Here is a 21,484-nt window from a genome sequence, read left to right on the forward strand (position 1 = left end):
GGAGTATGAAGTTTGAAGCTGCCTTTTAGCAATTAATAGACTGCAAGTATGGTCACAGTTTTTCCCACTATGATAAGTTATACTATATATTTAAATTAATTATTTTTTGCCTCGTTAGGTGGCTGCACCTAGCCAACCTTGGCTGATCTCAAAAGAGGTAAGCAGGGTTGGTCTGATTGATACTTGGATGGGAGATTACTTGGATGCGAGGGTTGTAGGCTAGGCTGAGAAGTTACAAAAAAAAATCCAAAATACAGTGATAAATCAATTTTGTATTGTTACCAAGAAAACTCTGTGGACATGTGCATGAAATCACCAGGATGGAGCTCAACTCAAAGAAGGCTTTACTTTTTAAGAATAGTTTTCTATATTCGTATCTGTCTACCTATCTCCATCTATCCATCCATCCATCCATTTGGATTTTCCATGCAAATCTTTATCTTTTTTCATTTCTTCTAGTGATTTTTTTTTGGGGGGGGTGCATTTTGTCAGTGGCCTCCATAAAGGAAAAACAGGAATTTGAGTCATTATAATTCCATAGAAGGGAAGTTTTTAAAGTCATATAGGGCAATCCAGAGGCACTGAATAGGAATTCTTAATGCAATTTCCAAAAAGTAGGACTTCCTATCCTTCAAATTTTCACAGAAAGCCAAAATATTTTCATTATTTTGCATGATAGTTACAGTCACCATAAAAGCAATGTCAATGGGGAAGCCAGCAGGCGGTCACAAATCACTCCCTCTTCGGCTGCTTTTTCTCCCAAGAAGCCCCCATGGCAGGGGAATCTCATACTTCATAATGCCTGCCTGCACTCTGTAGCACCCACCTGTAGCACCCACCTGTGCACCCCATGCCCCCCTGTAGCACACACATACCCTCCCACCCACAGTCTGTAGCACTCACCCTCCCACCTGTAGCTCTCACCCACCAGACTGCTTGCGAGCCACCTGAGAAGGAAAGGCTTGTCATGACTACAACTTATGACTTCCTGCCGGCTTCCTCATTGACTTTGCTTATTGGAAGCCAGCAGGAAGTCTCAAGTTGCAGTCATATGAGATCCTCACTTAACTATGGCAACAGGGACTGCCAGTATTGCCATTGCTAAGTGGTGTGATCATGTGATATTGCATTTTGTTTAGCGATGGAAATTCTAGTCCCAATTACCATTGTAACCCAAGGGCTATCTGTATTTATTTTGGTCAGTGACCAGATAAAACAGAACATATATAAATTAAATACAGCAAAGAGAGAAAAGAAAACAAACAAACCATCTCATGACCATAAGATAAGTGAATCAGATATGAGGATGTCAGTCATGTGCAGTAGTCAACTGTTTGTGCACATTCACAGCAGCTATACAGAACTTTGCTAAATTATGGGCGATAACTCTTTCCTTGTCCAATAAAAGGAAATTGACATGAAGTTCCTCAGGATACTTTGGTGCATGTTGCAAGAAAGGGAAAATGAGTCTTCTTGGGATATCATTATAGAAGGAGCAGTGAAGCAGCACATGGAGAATAGATTCAACTGAACCATCACCACAGAGGCAGGTTTGGCTGATCATAGGAGTTTTATTCAATCTCTCATATAAAAGCAGTAAGGGGAGACTATTGTATCTGGCTTTGAAGAAGAAGCTTTATTGGGCTGGAGAGATGAGTGAGTTGGTATAGTTGGCTGGTTTCCACCTAACATGGTTAAACCAAGTTTGGGCAGAATTTGGGATGGGTCCTCTTTCAATATCTAAAAGACTTTCTTTAATAACTCTCCTAGCCTGAGAGAAATCAAGAGAATATAAGGAGGCAAGGGAGAGACCACATGAGATGAGTTTTGTATGTATTGCTTGAGTCCAAGAGGACTCAAATTCAAATGCTTAAAAGAAAATTTCACTTAAAAGAAAATAGCACAATATGCAAGTAAATAGACACATAATTACAGATTCTTTTAATTTGGAGGCATGTATCAGATATGCTAACATTTATTAGGAAATGCCTACAGGATAAAACAGGAAAAGCCTAAGGAGATTACTGTGACATTGTAGATTATTGATTTTAGTTGATGGGTTTTCATCTGATATTTCTGCTGTGACCATGAGCATCTGCGGGGGGGCCCTGTATGTCAACATTTGGAAGATGACAGGCATGATGTTGCAATCCAAGCCCTTTTTGTACATGTGTGCAATATTGAGGTGCATCCATAAGTGGCAGGGCTTCGATTGTGACACCATCCCTGCCATCTTTGGTCATACACAACCTCAAATGCAGCTGGCTGTGATATAAAAATAAGAATAAGCTCAGTAAAGTATGGTACACTGGAAATGTTGCACTGAAGGAACATACGAGAGTTGTGGGATGAAAATGAAATCCATACCTTCCATCTACATGTTTGGCTGGCATGGGAGAGGGATATGTACACCCTTCCTGCATGGGGATGGACCATGTCATCTGTCCCCACTTATGCTGAAGTTCTAGGCATGTATATTGGGACTTGAACAAAAGTCCTTTTTCACACTTGTAGAATCTGCTATGGGAAATAATATGGTTGTGCTGGTATGGGATCTCTAATTCTGCAATCTCTTCTGCTCTTTCAATGACTCGAAGGATCAAAGGAACTTTCCTTATGGAAGGCCCAGCTCATCCACTTTGCCCTTTGAGACAAAAAGCAAGATGGTCCTTCCCTCCTATTTCCTGTACAATTGCTAACCAGACCAATATTACATTCTTACCAATAGTACAGTGTCTTCTACTGCACTTGAGGAAACAGATTAATTTCAGGGACACAGAATTACTGATACAGCACCCTTTACAATATTCTCCAGTCCCTTATTGTGACAGCATCCATCACATGAGGCAACATTATATGTTAGTTGGCCTAACAATAGCACCAAACTTGTAGAGAGAAAAGAATTTGCATGTTACATGGATTCAGTAGGAAGTATGTTCTTTTTTCCCCATACAAAATAGTCGCTATTCATGTTTATGGGAGCAGTAAAAGTAAAAGTTGAGGGGCAAATTTGCACCAAAGAGAAAGTCTGTTCCTACCTCTCTAGTACCACCAATATTTTTTATCAAATTATATATGGCCAAATCATGAGAAAATGTGGGACCTATTACAAGAACAGTTGAAGTAGCAGAATATGGAATATAAAATATATCCAAGCTACTTGCATCCTTGCAAAAATCTGAAATCTTACATGTGCATAAATAGAGCATCACACTTGTTTTAAAATTGTATCTGAAGATGGGGAACTTTTTTGTTAGGATTTTGGAGTAAAAATCTAAATCTCTCTTACTTGTACATTGCATACCAATAAGCACCTCATTCTTGCGCTTAGTAATTTTAAAAATAAAAATCTGATGTCACTGCAAATTATTATTTTTATTATAAATATTCACCTTTATCTAGGTATCCTACAATTCATTCCATACTGTTTCTTATATACACACATACCCAGACACACAAACTAATTACTCAAAATCTCCTTTGCTTTCTTTTGCCAGCTGAATTGAGAGAACAAGATGAGTAACTAAACTCAAGACATCTTCTGTGCTCAGCATCTTCTGTATCTGCCAAAGGAAAGCAGATGAGGCATGTTACCAGAATTCCAAGGTACAGCAGCCTGGTTTATCATAATGTTACTAAAAATTATTCAAGTAAGCTGTTTTTGTGAGTTCTGTCCAAATGCCATGAATACAGATACATTGAACTTTCTTAAGTTTCTTGAATATTTTTTTTAAACTGCTGGAACTGTTCATCATTTGAAGCACCATGACTTTTGTTTGATGTGGAATTTAATATTTTGGTTCCAGGGATGGTTTTAAACAAACAATGAACTTGTTCGTCTTCAGGGATATGGAAATCAGTTATCATCTGTCTGAAGATACGGGAGCACATGTAGAAAAGGTCAAAGGAGCTTGCAGTTTAACAGTGTTTTAAAGGTATCAGAGCAAAAATCAATAAATAGAAAAGCAGTAGCATCGTTAGCAAAGCCTAGTTATGTAATTTGGGTTTAAACCAGGGTGGGCAACTTTCCAGTGGCCAAGAGTCACATTTTAAAAACGGTTTTCTCAGCATCCATACAAGACAGGGCTATCACCAAAGTAGATGGGGTTTTGCATTCTGCAGTGGACTTCATGGTTTGGCAGCACTTTGGGTTTATTACTTACTTCCTTACTTATTTATTTTTGTGCCTTCGAGTCAGTGTTGACCCCTGGTGTCTTCCTGGACTAGTCCCTGCAGTTCTCTTGGCAAGATTTTTGGAAATGGTTTGCCATTGCCTCCTTCCTAGGGCTGAGAGAGAGTGACTGGCCCAAGGTCACCCAGCTGGCTTTGTGCTTAAGGTGGGACTACAATTTATGGTCTCCTGGTTTCTAGCCTGATGCCTTAACTACTGCACCAAACTGGCTCTCTTGGGTTTATTAAACAGAAACAAATTATTTTCACTTGTTTTCCTGGCATTGCAATCTCTGTGGATCCCCGTATAAGGGGTTTAGAGCATACACTCCATGGGTTGCCTACTCCTAATTGGTCCTTATACATCAGAAAGCTATGAATAAATATATATCAGACTAAAATATGAGCAGTGGAAGGAAACTCACATAAAAACTATGTATCCCTCATAAATTACTCTTAATAAGCCTTATTCCTTTAACTAAATATATATTATGCCATATTCTTTGCCACTTTATATTCCCAGCAGGATATTTTTGTGTGATTAAAAGTTTGTAGACATCTACTATTTCTTCATATACAAAACATATCTAAGATTCTTCTTTCCCATCCCATCTTGTCCCCCACAGTGGGAAATAAAGTCCAGCTCATTTTTAAAAGCATCATTGAATGTTCAGACAGATTAGAACTGGAGAATTATAGGTGAAAGAAAAGTGAAATGCAAGTATGAAAGCTGTAATTAATTTCTGGCGATATCAGAAGAAATATTAGAGGCAGGCATATTAAAGAAATAGGCTTTCTTAGACCACTGGCATAAGAGTAGAAAACTGGAGAAGAACAATAATTTTGTATTCATTCCAAAAAAAAAAATCAGTAGCTTATAAACATTTATTTCCTGCCCTCCTGATTTTCAACTCAAGTCAGCTATTCCTCTGATTATTTTTGTACCCACATATTATTTAGTTAGTTCTTTTTATCTCACCCTTCACAGAAATATTTCTGAATAGAAATGCCCACAGCTGGCAGCCTTAAATGGTTTTTCTCTTGATATTGCTAGATGGCAGCACCTGGGTAACCTTGTCTGTTCCAGAGAAAAGCAATGTCAACTTGGTTAGTACATGAGCTTTTTTTTTAAAAGCATCCAGGAAAAAGGTGTCCTGGATTTTCCTAAGAAAACCACATAGACATTCTTAGATAATTATCAAGAATCAAGATCAACTCAGCAGGCTATTTATCTTTTTTTTTTTTTTTTTGCTGAGTTGATTGATTCTTGGTCCTCTGAGAAGCAGAAACTTTGGTATGTCAAATTACCACCTTGACATTTGCTGAGTTACTTTTAAAATTCTTCTAAGTTCTAACAAGGGATAACTATGTTTGAAGATTTCACCTTCCATGTAGTAATGATACTAGATCTTAGCATTTATATATTATGTCAGAGGAGAGGAATGATGGAGAACAAACGTCGTGCCCCATAGAAGTAACATGCCTCTTCTTTTGCTGGATCCTGGTGGCTAGTTGAAAGAAAAGTTCTTTATTCATACAATTTATAACTGTATAATAAGCTGAATTTAACATAAGGCTGAAATTCTAAATATACTTTTTAAAAAAGAAATTCCTTTAAAATCTATTGGACTCCACTGAAAATATGTCCAGGATAGGAGCATTAATATGCAACACATTATTATGTTAGTTCTGCAAATCCATTATATGGGGCAAAACACTCTTGCTGAAATATATATTGATCCTGTTGTACTCTTCTTGTTATTGTTTGTGGTGTCACAGTTAGAATTAATGCTTGAATACTGAAAATGTTAAAAGTGTTTCCAAAATATTAATTACAAACTAGGCTGAATTCATATGACATGTTTTCTTTGCACTTCCTGCCTCTGCTAGAGTGTTTGCTAAAACTGACCTTCTAACTTGAGATTATAACATTGCAAGTTTTCCATTCTCAATCCCATATTACTGATTACTGGTACAACACATTAAGTCACTGGTAGTATCCTATGCTGTCCAGAAGTTTATGCTATAACTCTTACGTTCCTTGTCATTTCCCATTCTGACTAGACAGATAGAACCTAAAGTCCAAAACAGATGGAGAGTACTTGGTTGCTGTATCTGCACTGTCATGGCTGGTTCATATGGTAACATAAACGAAACCATGTGATAAAGGTGATTGCAAAAAGCCTGGGGTGGAAATGTGTGATATTATGATCAATGCAACATCTTGCTCCGTTTTCAAGCAACCTTAAAACATTCTCCTATGGAAGATCAGTATTATTATTCCCATACTGTACTGGCAATTGCAAAAAATTAAATGAAGATATGTTAATGTGTCTAAGACTGCCTGATGAATTCAGAGGCAAGGTGAGATTTGAGTGGGAGGTTTTCCTGGTTAACTGTTCTCACAAATTCTCTGAAAGAAGCCTATATTCGGCATAGGAATGGTACCTGAAGCCCTCTCTGGCATTTGGGTGTTAGACCTGGTAGCAGTTTATGAGGAGTGTTTGACAAAGCAGAGACAGTAAAACAAAAAGAAAAGCATATTTGATCAAGTGGAGAGAGAGGAGGCCCCATCATATGCCAGCTGATTCTACATTGGGGAATAAATAGCTTCTTTTATGTTGAACAATGCTCACTGCATTTGCTGACAAGCATTTGCTTTCTTTGTGTTTAATCAGCCAGCTTCCAGATAAAAGAAGTTTGGAAAGAAGAGGGGGTGGTTTTCTTTATCACGCAGTGAGGAGAGACAAACCACCACAGGATTTTTCACCTCATTCTTTGCTTAATATGACTGAACGAAATATTTCCAGTGTTATATTGTTTATATCTGGCATTCCAATAATATATCCACCTTTTATCCCAGTGGGGAATGATCCTAATCTTAGCCTTCTATAATCTTCATTGATTTCTCTCTCAATATCTCCCTCTCTCTCTCTCTCCCTCCATATAAATTTATTAAAGGCACAGTGCTCCATCATTACAAAGAAAGAACCACTGGAGAAAAAAATGTTAGCTTATCCCTCAGCATGATACTGTCTATGAATTCATTCAGACTAAAAGAGAACCACCCCACTCTGGTTGGGATAGCTTGAAGCTCTTCATGCTGCTGGGATTTCAGCTCTGCCTATTTTTTTTTTATATTAAAAAGGCAGTACGGACTAGACTATGATACAAGGACATGTATCATGAATACACATCATACCATCTGTCTGTTCCATTTGTTTGTATGGTTCTGCAGTCAAAACAAATCCGTCATCCCAGATTTGCTGCGGGTAGGTTGCCTGGGAGCCAGGATTACAACACAGAACTCAATTTTTAATGGAGCTGGGCAGTGGGGGGGAGGACACAATTGCTGCTTCTAATGTTATTGCTTGCTTTCTGAATTATGTTTCTTCTCCCCTCTTCCACCGCGCAAAATATATTAGAAGTCTTCTAAAAACTTTTCCTAAAGCACATCCAGTTCCTGTAGATAGGATCAGATCTGTACCAACTTTCAGGCATTAAGCCTGAAAAATATTCTTAATGCCACTCGTTCCATATTTAACTTAAAAATCATCATCATCATCATCACACTAAATGTCAGTAAAAAATCCAGACAGTTATTTTGAATCAGTCCCAAAATTGCAAAATCTTTAACTTCATATTGTGAAGTATCCATCTGAAAAAGAATGAAATATTTTCCAGAGAAATCACATTTGAAAAGAGTTACACCTGTGGATATAACATTGTTTAGTGGCTCCAACAGTGGAATCTAATAGTTAATTATCACAGCAGATGACTTAAGTCATTTCAGTGCATGTGCCCTCTCCCATTTCAACTTACTGAAATGCCATTTCCATGGGATAAGATAAGATTAATGGTTGTCCTGGCATTTTCATAATGTCTCTTTGTCTTTCTCAGTCACTCACTTTTTCTCTTTCTCATACACACATGCACATACAGAGGGAGAGAAGGTGGGAGAGTCAGCAACTTGTACTGTAGATCAGCAACATACAAAATAACATCAAACCAACTTTTCTATTACATTTCATGGTTAGGTTGCGAAAATATACTGCATGACACTTAATTTCATTTCTGTAGGTGGATGCCTCCATGCAGAAGATAGCCAACCTGTGTACGTGATCAGAGGCTGCTGTAAATCTGAGCCTGCTGTAATTAGAGGCTAGAATTTTAATTCAGAACTAGTTTACTATTGAATTCAACAGCAGTCCTTGTAATACCTATAAATTCATTCATGCTTTTCTCAAACATATGCATTATACTGCTGCACAACTGCAACTTTGTTTAAAAGGAAGCCAGTGTCTTCAGTGGGATTTTCTCCAGTGTAAATATGGGGGATTGTAGAGCTAGATTGATGAAGAACCCATAGTTATTGTTACACATTGAATATACAGTTTGTAAAGGGAAACTCTTTGGAGTTACATGTTTTGTAAGAGATGATTCAGATCTTTCTTAATATTTATTACCCAGGAATAGATGCATCTTTCATTATCAGTTTGGGAATGTTATTTATATTCTGCATGAAGATTCATGTGCATGTTGCACACATTTTCATTTGTATGTATGCAGTTTTCCCTAGTGTACACATTTGAAACACTTTATCCAAGTATGCCTTTTGTGCATGATTTTCATTAAATTACATATCTTTGTATGCTTTTCAACCAAACAACAGAAGCACAACATTCAGAGCAATGCCAAAAAATAAAAGATAAGTACATTCCAGTCACATATTACTTAGAGAAGCTTAGTTTTTTGTTCTTTTTTAAATTTTTATCCCACCTTCATTATTTTTATAAACAACTCAAGGCAGCGAACATACCTAATACTCCCTCCTCCTCCTATTTTCCTCACAATAACAACCCTGTGAGGTGAGTTGGGCTGACAGAGAGTGACTGGCCCAAGGTCACCCAGCCGGCTTTCATGCCTAAGGCGGGACTAGAACTCACAGACTCCTGGTTTCTAGCCCAGCGCCTTAACCCCTAGACCAAACTGGCTCTTTGTTTGTTTGTTTGTTTGTTTGTTTGTTTATCAAATTCGTCACCACCCATCTCCTCCGACCGGAGGGACTCTTGTCATAAGAGTTACTTGTCATAAGTAGTAAATAAGCTTTTTAGCTTAAGTTTAATAATTACTAAATATCTCCATGTCTCAGAAACAAATATAGCATGGTATTTTATGCTTTTACTAGCAACTTATTTGTAATGTAGACAAGAGATGCTTTATTAGTGCCATTATAATGTAATGAAACATACTTGGGTAAGATTGTCACCAATCCTTTAGGGTTTATTAACTGTAGAAGCACAAAGCTCTTTTGTTCAGTTTCCATGATGGCAGGGGTGTTTGTAAGATCTTGCTGCTTCCATCAGAATAATGAAAGCAGTGCCACAGTGGGAGATCTGCCCCATAGCACTGTATGTACTGTTAATTGTTAGGTGCATCTCTGTGTTGGTCTCTGTGTGTCATATGTGTGCAAGCACAGAGACACATACATAAAATGGAAAGTTTTCCAAAACAGTTCATTGGATAATCCATAGATTTATCATCTTTATTACAATTAGATTATTAGCTTTAATCCAAGATTTAATAAAATATTGGAATCTGTTCCATGCTTAGTCTTAAGTCACTTTAATATTCCTTTGTTCATTAATGTTTAATATCTGCTGGTCTATGATGGTAATAAACTTTGATTTGATTTGATTTGAATGTTGCTTAATAAATAATGTTTAAAAACCAAACCCAACCATTTGCATTCATGTCTCCTATTTTGTTATAAATCCACTGGATTCACTGATAAATGAACGTTCTAAACATCTTCAAAAATCATGAGATGAAATTCTTGGTTCATCTGTTGAAACATTGTCCTCATTATATATCACCCCTTGCAGAAGTTAATAATCAGTTCACTGACCACTATATGATGATTAAGGTTTTGGAAAATTATTTGAAAATCTTAAAAATAAGATTTTTTGCAAGGTAAATTAAGTGTCTACTTGAATTATATAATTCAGTTTTTAAAAATATACCATCTTTTTCCTATTTGGTGCCCTCCAGATGTATTGGGCTTTAATTACCAGAATTCCAAGCCAGCAGAATGTCTAAAAGAGAGGAATTTTGGGAATTGAACACATCTAGGATGCAGCAGATTGGGAAACACTGTGAGATACATTTCCTGAATTCTTTATTTTTTGTAAAATTGCTTTTATCTCATTGTTCAGGAAGTTTCATGGCTTAAAGAAAGCAATAACAATATAAAGTATATGTGTAGACTTCAGAAGTATAATTCTCACAAGCTTTTTAATTTAGGAGGAATTACAATTGAAGAATGAATTTGCTTCAGCTTTATATAATGTATTTTTCACATAGCACTGTATGAGCAGTGGTGTACATGAACCACTCTGTTAATTATTAGGAACACTGATGAGCTAGTCTGTTTACTTAATAGAAATTCTGGTGTTCAGATTTCCCTACAGTTATGTAATCTCAGTCAGAGAAGAAGTGCTTTTCCATTACCAAATGTAGAATTTTTTTTTCCAACCCCAAATCCTAGTTTACTCTTCAGTTTTATTAGAAGTGGGTTAGAACAGTGTATGTCTTTCTATTCAGTCACTGATTGGAATTGTGTTATCTCTTAGCCAAATATTTGAAAACAGTCTGTAACACCTTTGACCAGCATGGAATTCTCCACGTGATTTACGTTCCTATATGCAAACTGCAGTCCCAAAATGACAAAATGCATGAGATGATGCCATCACACCAATGCTGCCATTACGTACTGGTGCCCAAAGTTTGACACAACTTGTGGTATTTGCATAATGCCATCTCATATGTGTCATCTCTTACCCCCTATGGATACCCTAGGCCAAAGTTGGATATTACATTGAATGGGATTGTGGAAATGACTGGACTTCATCAAGGTGGTTAATACTTCATCAAGTATAACTATACTATATTTTAAAATGTAAGTTTTAGGAATATGTACTGTTCACTGAATACACACTTCATGTTAAGCCAGAATTTTGAAGAATTTGCCTAAACATTCTGCTTAATAGCTCCTTGTCCATCCAGAAGAACTAAATAAACTACAAATACTCCTTTGGTTTGGTTACTCTGAATGCAGACTGGGAATTCTGGGATATTTTCTTCCTAGCAAGCTTGATTTGGAAACTATATTTCTTGCTTCCAAGCCTGGCTTGTTAGGTGTTAGCAAATCAGCATTGGCATAAAGGACAGCCATGGAAGGAACTTCTACAGGTTGTTTAGCTGTTACTATTGGCAAAGCTGTCTTATAGAAGGAACTGAGCCATTCACGTTAATGATAATTCATGGAAAGCCAGAATTCTGGTTTATTGTGACTCATAAGTATGGTCATTAATTTAACCCTCTTCGTAAAATATATAATTGCTTAATCAATATTGATGTCTAGTTGTGCTAGAAACCAGGAGACTGAGTTCTAGTCCCACCTTAGGCATGAAAGCTGGCTAGGTGACTTTGGGCCCGTTATTCTCTCTCAGCCCAACTCACCTCACAGGGTTGTTGTGGGGAAAATAGGAAGAGGAAGGAGTATTAGGTGTGTTCACCGCCTTGAGTTATTTATAAAAATAATAAAAGCAGGATAAAAAAATCTAAAAATAAATGGCAGTGGTCCCATTCATATATAATGTCTGCATCATGGTTACTGCTTGATATGCGCAAGTGGAATTGCTTCCCCTCTGGTTGTAACTTAGTAAAAAATCCTCTCTTTTTAAAAGAAATGTATAGTAGTCTAGTTCGCATTTCCATAATTGCATGGAGATGGTTGATCCAGAAAACTGCATTTGGGACAATAATCTAGGGGAAGAGCAAAAGTTGTAGCCTTATTTGCCAATGTTAAATGAGGACTGGGCTTTATTAGTGATACTGATAGGAAATACCAAGCTATGGTTTATAAGTAATTACATTAATAATTCGAATGGAAAGGTGAAAAAGTTCTTGAAAACACTTTCAGCAGTGCTCCAATTTTTTCAATACTATTTTTTTAAAAAAGTCTAAATTTACATTAATTTAATGATTACTAGAATTAACTGAACATTTAAAAATATCCTTGTTAAGTAGCAGCAATATGTATGTGAGGAATTTGAATAGGAGTTAATCAGATCATCCAATGATGACCTATTTCTCTACTAAAATAATATAAGTCTGACAGCAGAAAGGACATTCAGTGCTACATCTGCTGTTTCAATCTTCAGTCTATTGAATTTCAGTGCTTCTGAAATCTCGGCCTGTTGTGCAAGCTTTCCCTATATGGCCTATTTCCCTGTAGCAATTACATGAAGCTCAGAAAGATCATTTTTTGACCTCAGTTTGTTGGTTTTCATCAACTTAAAAAGTCTGACCTTAAGCATTTTCATAGGCCTGGAGGGAAAGAACTTACTTGTGCAACATGCCAAGCATTGTTGCCTTATCCTATGGAAGCAGCTGCTCTGTGGAAGATCAATTGCACATATTTTTCAGATGTAGGACTATGACTCTACAACAGAAAATAAGAAATAACCCCATTGACAGTTGGTTTCTCTCTTTTACACCCTAGAGAGACATGAGTATTCTCTTGAAGCTTTAACAGCTTTTCCCAACCTGGCACTTTCCAGATATGTTGAGAATTCCCAGAATTCTCACCCAGTATGGCTGATATAAGAGATCAAAGATAAAGAAGATTCATTATGAGAGTGGAAATTCAGCAAACTAATTTTGAATCAGCCCCTAGGTGGGCAGGCAGGGAGATAGATTTTGATAGGAAATTGCAGTCCAAGAGATTCCATATCAAGTTCTTCCCATTTGACATACAAGAAATTGCTTTATACCAGCACAAGCCATTGTGTGTTCTGATATGTGTTGGTTAACCACAGACATTAGTAGCCTACCCCTAGTGCTGATAGAGGGCAGAAAGTTTGTGCTTTTTGAAGGATGATAACATTGTAGCACCACATTCTGTACACTGCCAGAACTCTGGATCATTCCCTTCCACTGCCCTACCCATCACTGTGTCACTGTAAATTATGGGACATAAATGGTAATCATTCTCCAGGATCTCAGAAGTCTTCACTTTCTTCTACCACATGATTTAAAAGAAAAAAAAAAATTGGTCCTTGCCTTTTTACCATATGGTGTTAAAGAGACTAACAGTCTAAAATGAAATAACTAAATTTAATTTAAATCACACTGATTAAAGAGAAAGTTCTTGTTACCTATCCTAACATCAGACTAAGGACTAAACAGAACTCTTGAGGAAATTCATACCATGGAAGTAAAAGAGAAGGACTTTTCTCATGAGATGAACACCAATTCCTGGTCACCATAACGGTGAAATACCTTGTTCCACAAATAATCAGTCCCAAGTCGTTTATAACTTCAACATTTTATTACCTTGAATATCATATTCCTGAAAGAAGTTGGGAAGTATTTTTCTATGAAATGTATGTGGAGGAATCTGGTTCAGTAATCTTCTTGGAAAAGGATGGTCAATCTTTCTGAAATTAGCCATACTTTTCAGTGTCAAAAGTGTCCAAACTGTTTAGTCAGCTGAAATTTGGAAAGGAACCCAGAACTATTTTGATCCTCCCCAGAGCTGATTAAAAGGATTTGGACTAGTGGGTGCCATTCTGGCCTCATCATTTATTTACATAAAGACTGGGGATTGGCAATAACTACCAGCCTTTAGAAAGGGAAGGGAAGGCTTCCATGATAGTTATCATTGCCTAATTGGTCTATTAAGTACCATTAGCAAAATGTATGCAAGACACTTTTAAATTGGATTGAGTTAGAAAATATGCTTGGGAATGAACAGGTAGGATCAGATCTGCTGAAGTGCAACAGAGCAGGGAATTTTAAGTTATTTGGTGGAGAAATATATAGAAAAATTTAGCTTTGCCTTAGATGCTGCGTTTACTAAGTTTAAGCAGGCATTTGATTGTATCTCTAGAAGAAAAGTATGGGAAAAGTTTAGAAGTATAGCAACAGATTACCATCTGCTTATTCTTATCTATAAGTAAAGGTAAAGGTTTCCCTTGACGTAAAGTCCAGTCGAATCCGACTCTAGGGGGCGGTGCTCATCTCCGTTTCTAAGCCTTGGAGCCGGCGTTGTCATAGACACTTCCGGGTCATGTGGCCAGCATGACGACTCGATTCTTATCTATAAGATATACAAAAATACTTATTTTAAAGTAAGATATAACATGGCAGATCCGCTGTCTGATTTGATCTATGTTAGAAGATGAATTAAGCAAGGCTGTATTATTTTTCCATTGTTATTTAATTTCCCTATCAATTTCATGATTTATCATCTAACTAAAATAATTTAATCCACTTAAAGGCATTGTGGTACAAGCCTTGACCCTTTTGTACAGGTGTTGTAATGTTGCACATATGTACAAAAGCTTCTGAGAATGCCCATGTGTGCTATTATATGCAGATGCACCTCTCACTGTTACTAAAAGGTCTATATCTATATTCTTCTTCTGCAGTGTTTCCTAAATGTTTCCTGCATTTCTGAATATATTGATTAGAGCTATGCAGAGATCTGGATTCATAGGGCAAAATATAAATCAGAGCACCTGTCAGGGACATTTTAATTCAAACACATCTTTTCCTGGAATCATGTGTCAGCAGCAAAGGGTGGGCATGCAAGCATGGGAAAAGATGCAGTCACCTTATCCTGTTCCTGACTAGTGTTCAGTGTACAAATTACATTTTACTTGTCAAATCTGGATCTCTGTGCTAGTCAGTATAGTCAGATAGGGAAATGATTTGAGATGAACTCTTGTTATTAAAATAATATATACTATGTTAATGAAGACAGGCAGATCTCAACCAAGTATTTAATGTACTGTTAGCAGACATGCAGTATAGTCTACGTACGCATCAGTGTAGTGAAATGTGGTGTTTGACAACATTATCTGATAGCATAATTGCATCCCTTCCTTTCTGAAATTATACAACTATTCCACATAACAGACAGACTTCTGGAAAACTTACTGCATAAGTAGCAGCTGTGGTTCCTGTGCTAAATCAGGAAGTCAACTGAGTTTTTTGCCTGATTCTGTTACAAACATGACAATGATTTTCCTTCAAGTAGATTATTAATTGTCCCATGGCCAAAGGAAAATATATATAATGAATATTTATTCAAAAATGTTCTGCTAAATTAAGTTAGTCTTTCTCACTGTAATTAGGATTGCAGACAAGAATGAGCATGATGATGATGATGATGATGATGATGATGATGATGATTTGCATACTGCCCCACGACCAATGGCTCTGGGGGACTTACAACAATCAACAAAGAAATTACAATAAAATCAGTAAACAATAAAAGATGGCAAGTGTGACAGACCAGATGGAATGAAGCGAAGAGTCTCACTCTCCCTTACCAAAGGCCTGGGTGAAGAGCCAGTTCTTCACCATTCTTTTGAACAACAGCAGTGGGAGGGCAGGATCTGGATCTTGGGGAGAACCTCATTCCAGAGGGCAGGCAGTGCTACAGACAAGGTGCACTTCTGGGGTCCCAGTAGATGACATTGTTTAATGGAAGGAACCCGGAGAGTGCCAATTGTGCAAGATTAAGTAGTGAGGCAGATACTATAGGAGACAGGTGGTCCCTCAAGTAACCAGGCCCTATGCCATGTAGGGCTTTATAAGTAACAACCAGAACTTTGAACTGTACCCAGAAGCAAACTGGTAACCAGTACAGCTCATGAAGCAGAGGGGTTACATGGGCATACCGAGGCATGCCCATTACTGCTCATACCTCTGCATTTTGGACCAGATGAAGCTTCTGGGTGATCTTCAAGGGCAGCCCCAAGAACAGCACATTGCATCAGTTAAGCTGTGAGATGGCTAGGGCATGAATGACTGTCTGAAGGGCCACCCAATCTAGGAAAGGTTCTATTAATAGAACTTGCAGTGGCCCAGATAAATAACATATTAAATTGCTTCATTGTCAAAATTATAATTCAAAATACTAATCCATAATCAGATTTTATCTACCAAAAAGGATATTTATAATAATATATTGCTCAGATTTATCGAAAAAAGCACAAATTCCGCAAAAAGGAAAACAGTAATAATAAAGTCAATTTCAAATTTCAAGATGGGATAATGCTGAAATGAGTGTTTATATCTTAGCCAGGAAGGAAATCTATTCCTCAAATATTTCATTCAGTGATATTCAGTGTGGATTTCAACTGTAAGATTCCTGAGATTCAGCTAAAGTCAAGAGCACCAGCCCAACTCTCCTACTTTGATCTTTTATTCAGAGGAAAATTTCATGCCTTAGGATCAAACTCATGAAAGCTGCCTCTACCTGGAGGCCCCTTTAAATTGCTGCACATAATAGCTATCTTCACAGAGCAAGCCTTTGTGTGCAGTGGACTGTTGTGCTAAGGTGGGAAATTCTCTCCATACCACTGCAAATATAAAAACCCTAAGAAATTGTAAAGCTGTTTTTCTGTGGGCAGTATGTTTTTTTTGGGGGGGGGGGAGTTCTTGCATTTAGTTGTTTTGCATAAAGTTGTTTTGCATAAAGGCATGCCCAAGCCCCAGTTCTGATCATCTAAGGAACTCTTTCAAACTGCCATTATTAAGCAGGAAAAATGTGGATTAGACCAAAGTCCATCTATTAGATGATCTTGCTTCCTAAAATAGTAATCCAAGTGTTTCTGGGAACACTCAAGCAGAATACTGATGCAGAAATATGACATAGGCCTTGTGAATGATATATAAAGATAGACAGATCCATCAGTTCCCAATCGAGTCTAATAGCCATTCATATAGCTGTTTCCATGAATTTTTCTAATCTTGTTTAAAGCCACCAAAGCTTGCCAATCACCCACATATTCACAGTCTTGGATTTTTATTTATTTGTTTGGTTGATTGATTGATTGATTGACTGTCAAATTAAGAAGGCCGTCCAACTCCATAAAGAGTGGGCAGCATACAACATTAAAACAGAACAATAAAACAAAGAAAAGAATTATGTAGATATGGAAGAGAAATGATTCAGACTAACATGCAAAATCCTGTAAGGAGTTTTCTACCCACCCTAACCCAAAGCCTGGAGAAAAAGCCAGGTTTTCAAAGACTTTCTGAACACCATCAGGGTAAGGACTATCTTTCTTCCAGAAGGCAAGCAAGATGATGGAGAAGGCCTGCTTCCTGGATCCCATCATATGACATTGTTTAATCAGTAGGATATGGAGCATTCCCACAATCATGCAGGAGAGGTAGAAACTGTCATGCTCCCTGATCAAACGCTCCCAGAACATCTCATTGGACTCACATGCATGAATGGACCTAACATGGGTTTGGACTTGCGGGTCAATGGAGTTGGGAGGGGGAATATGCCAGAAGTGTGAACATACCTTGTTTGGACTATCTCTGGTATCCAAGGTCAAGCTGCTGAACGGTTGGAGACATCTGTGTGAAGCTGAACTGACTGGCACAAAGAGAGGGGCTGCATGCCTGAGAGAGGGAGGGGGAATTGTACTCATTGGGTCATTATACTGAGGGAAAACGTGGGAACTTTCATTTGCAACTTTTTCACTGTTCTGTATACTACTGTCCATTAAAGAGATTTCTACTATAATCACGTATGAATCAAACTTAATGGCAGACTGAGTAATACAGTCATTACAGAAACCATCAGAGACAGATGGTCCCTCATAAAACCATGTCCTTTGCCATGAAGGGCTGTATAAGTGGTAACCAGCACCTTGACTTGCATTCAGAATTTTGTAATTACACATATTGTGAAAAGTACTGTTTTACAGAAAGATTTGTTATGAAAATATGTAAAGTTGAATTAATTGAGCCTCAGAGCTATCATATGTATGGGAAGCCTACAGTAGTCTTAAGCTATTGGCATCTGTACATGAGCAATGGGAATATTAGCAGTTACAGTTAGATGAATCTCAGTTTCAGTTTCTAACAGTTTCTCATTTTTCCAGATAGATTCCCTTATATGTATAATTTGTATATAATTTTAAAAATCAAATTACTGCGTTACAACCTTCCAAAAATAGATATTTTAATGGAAAACGGAATGCTTCTTCACATATTGTTTCAAAATGGGAAACTGAACAATTTTCTCCCCATCCCCTGTCAGAGCAACAACTTCCACAGAAAGGGATTTTCAAAACACACAATTTATGTGTTTTACAGTGGTGCTTAAAAATCGGTGAAAACTTTTGAATTTTCACTATTTCTGCATAAGTATGACCTAAAATGTGATCTGTTCACCACACAAGTCCTAAAACGAGATAAGAGAACCCCATTAAACAAATGAGTAAAAAATGTTATACTTGTTCATTAATTTATTGAAGAAAATGATCCAAAGCTACCTATTGCATGCATACAATATTTTTACATTGCTTGGTTAAGTAGAATCACTCTAGTGTCACCCAGATGTTTCAAATTTGTTGAAGGTAACATCTGTAGAACAGTTAATTATAACTAAAAACAAAAGTCTACAGAACAATTGCACACCATATAGCAGTTGTTTGGAATGGACATTCAGTTCCCTGCCTTGACTACATATTATTAGGGTTATTGTTGAATTGAAAATGGCTGCATGATTGATCACTTGCATTTCAGTTATTTGATTAAATCTTAATATATGTCCCTTTTAAAGAGAAACCTTTTGGGAAAAAAAACTACCTTATCATTAACAGGATATCTTTGAAGATATTTCAAAATGCTTCATTTGATAATTTCATCACTGAATAAAAATATATTCAAAAATTAATAAGCACTTCAGTCACAAGTGTAGATTCTTTGAAATGCGAGTTTTTAAAAATAATTCTTTAACTGATGAAAATTAGTTGTCATAGAACAATTAACTAAAATTTATTTTGAAAGCATTGGGAAATGAGTTAATCTGACTAGCTTGCTCAATTAGTTTCAGTTTAACTTCATCACAACTAGCTTAATTAGGCTTGAAGCCAATATATGGTATTTACTTATTTAGTACACTTATATACTGCCTTTTCTCTGAGAATTCAAGCAGTATTTATGGGAGTCTTCCCTAACGATATTCCCCCATCAACAAACCTGTGAAGTAGGTTGGGCTGAGACTAATTGGCCCAAAAATCATCCCATTAGCTTCTTAGTGGAATGAGCACAGACTTTTAAAGGAAAATATTAATCATGAATGATCTCCTGTCAAGTTTTTAAATGGTACTAAAAGCATTATTTATTCACAACAATGTAGATATTAACTAAGAATACTGTGACATCTTAAAAACTCATACGTGATGGTGGGAGCTTTCATTGACTAGTCTTCAGATTTGTGAGAATTATGAGGTAAAGGGTAGGTGAATGGTAAACAATAAGATAAAAAAAGGATCTAGATTATAATTACCTTAATAAAAATGGCCATTTGCAGCAGTTTTGAACACGAAATTAATTAATTAACAACCAGTGTAATAAAAAAAAATCTGTCTTTATTCAAGCCAATGTAGACTGAATTAAACCTGTTGAATTATAGTTCAGCTGTTTTCAAAATAAGTCTGTTTTTTTCAAGATTGGTCACATTGACCAGTGACATTGTACTGAGAAATTGAATTGTTTCTCCACTGTTTTAGTTGGCTCAGAAAAATGTAAGTTAAACATAATATGCAACATAATAAAGATAGTATACTTATGATCAAAATGGAAAAATGAAGCATTTTCCTGCCAAATAATTAGATCAGTCATTAACTAATTCTTATTTTTATGAGTTACTAAACAACCTATGACCCATTGGGTCATCCTTTGAGGGAAAGGTAGTAAACTTCCTGATGACATTTGGTGTGATCTCTTGACCATGACACCCCCCCTTTTTTGTGGCATAATTAGGCTGACCATTTTTTTTTTTTACCTCCCATCATCATGTAAGAAGACTATACATCATACTGTAAATAGAAGAATAATTGTAGTGGCAAATAAACTTCAATAATACGTCAAAATTTACTTACCTAAAGAGCACGGGTGGGCAAAAACCCAGTGGGAGTGGAAGAAATTTCCGACTTCCTGCCAGCTACCCCATTGACTTTGCTTGTGAGAAGCTGGCAGGGATTGTCGGAAATCATGATCATGTGACTGCGGCAGTTCAACAGTGCTGCAGTGGCCACAACTTTGCCAATACAACTGGTGTGAAGATCCTTGAAATTTCAATTACACAGGAGTAGTGGGTCCTGGATTTTGTAAATTCTTTAAGTTAGCCAACTCGAGGTACCTTTATTCAAAAATTGTTGCGGTATGATGCACCATTTTGGCTAATCGAAGGTTACAAACAGAGACTTAGTAGTAGATACTGTAGATATATTAGATTATACAGGTAGTCCTCATTTAGCAACTGCCTCATTTTACGACCATTTGAAATTATGACAGTGATGTAAAAGTAACTTTGCGAACAATCCTTGCATTTACAGCCTTCGCAACTCTCTAAAGCAAAGGAAAGCTGAAGTAAGATCATAAGCACAGTCCTGGTTTCACTTAATGATTGCTTTCCTTAATGACCAAGTTGCTGGTCCCAAGTTGTGGTCACTAGATGTGGACTACCTTCTACTTTTCTTCAGGTGCTCAAGGCAGCATTTCTCTGCACAATGACTTTGGGAGATGGGGTACAAAAAAGTGACTGGCCCACAGTCACTCAGTGAGCTTCCATAGCTAAGGGTAGACTTGAGCCTAAGTTTTAGTCCAACTCTTTAATCCCTACACCAGCGGTTCCCAACCTTTTTGGCACCAGAGACTGTTTCATGGAAGACAATTTTTCCACGGACTGGGGCAGGGGGATGGTTTCGGGATGATTCAAGCGCTTCCTCTTTTTTCTGATCTTTTGTTCTTTTTTCTTCACACCGTTTGGAGATAGCAGCCAATGGGCTTGCTTTCTCTGACAGGAGGTAGAGCTCAGGCAGTAATGCAAGTGATGGGGAGCAGCTGTAAATACTCAGGCTGTAAATTCACTCGCTCGCCCACCACTCACCTCCTGCTGTGCTGCCCAGTTCCTAACAGGCCACGGACCAGTACTGGTCTGCAGCCCAGGGGTTGGGGACCCCTGCCCTACACCACGCTAGCTTTCTATTTTTAGGAGTTCATGTTCTCTCATGTTTTATTTTTGGTTTCTTAAATGTTTTTCCATTGCTAATTCATTCAACACTTTGACTATCTACTTCATGCATCTGGTAATGAGTGTTCTTGCCTATGTTGCAGTAAACAAATTTATCTTTTAAAGTATGACACAGATTATCTTTATCCAATGTGCCAATAACCTATAATATTGTGGGACTGCTGAACAACATCTGCT

The 21,484-nt window shown here is 37.2% G+C and overlaps 1 long non-coding RNA gene across 1 annotated transcript in view; it reads left to right on the forward strand.

The window, feature by feature from the left end:
• Positions 1-3,520: 3,520 nt before the first annotated feature.
• Positions 3,521-21,484, forward strand: part of LOC134494903 (uncharacterized) — a 50,572-nt gene continuing 32,608 nt past the window's right edge. Inside the window, exon 1 of the long non-coding RNA XR_010067722.1 lies at positions 3,521-3,606. This is a non-coding gene — a long non-coding RNA (uncharacterized LOC134494903). The remainder of the gene's footprint in view (positions 3,607-21,484) is intronic.

Source organism: Candoia aspera, chromosome 3 (assembly GCF_035149785.1).
Source record: "Candoia aspera isolate rCanAsp1 chromosome 3, rCanAsp1.hap2, whole genome shotgun sequence".
Classification (NCBI taxonomy): Eukaryota; Metazoa; Chordata; class Lepidosauria; order Squamata; family Boidae; genus Candoia; species Candoia aspera.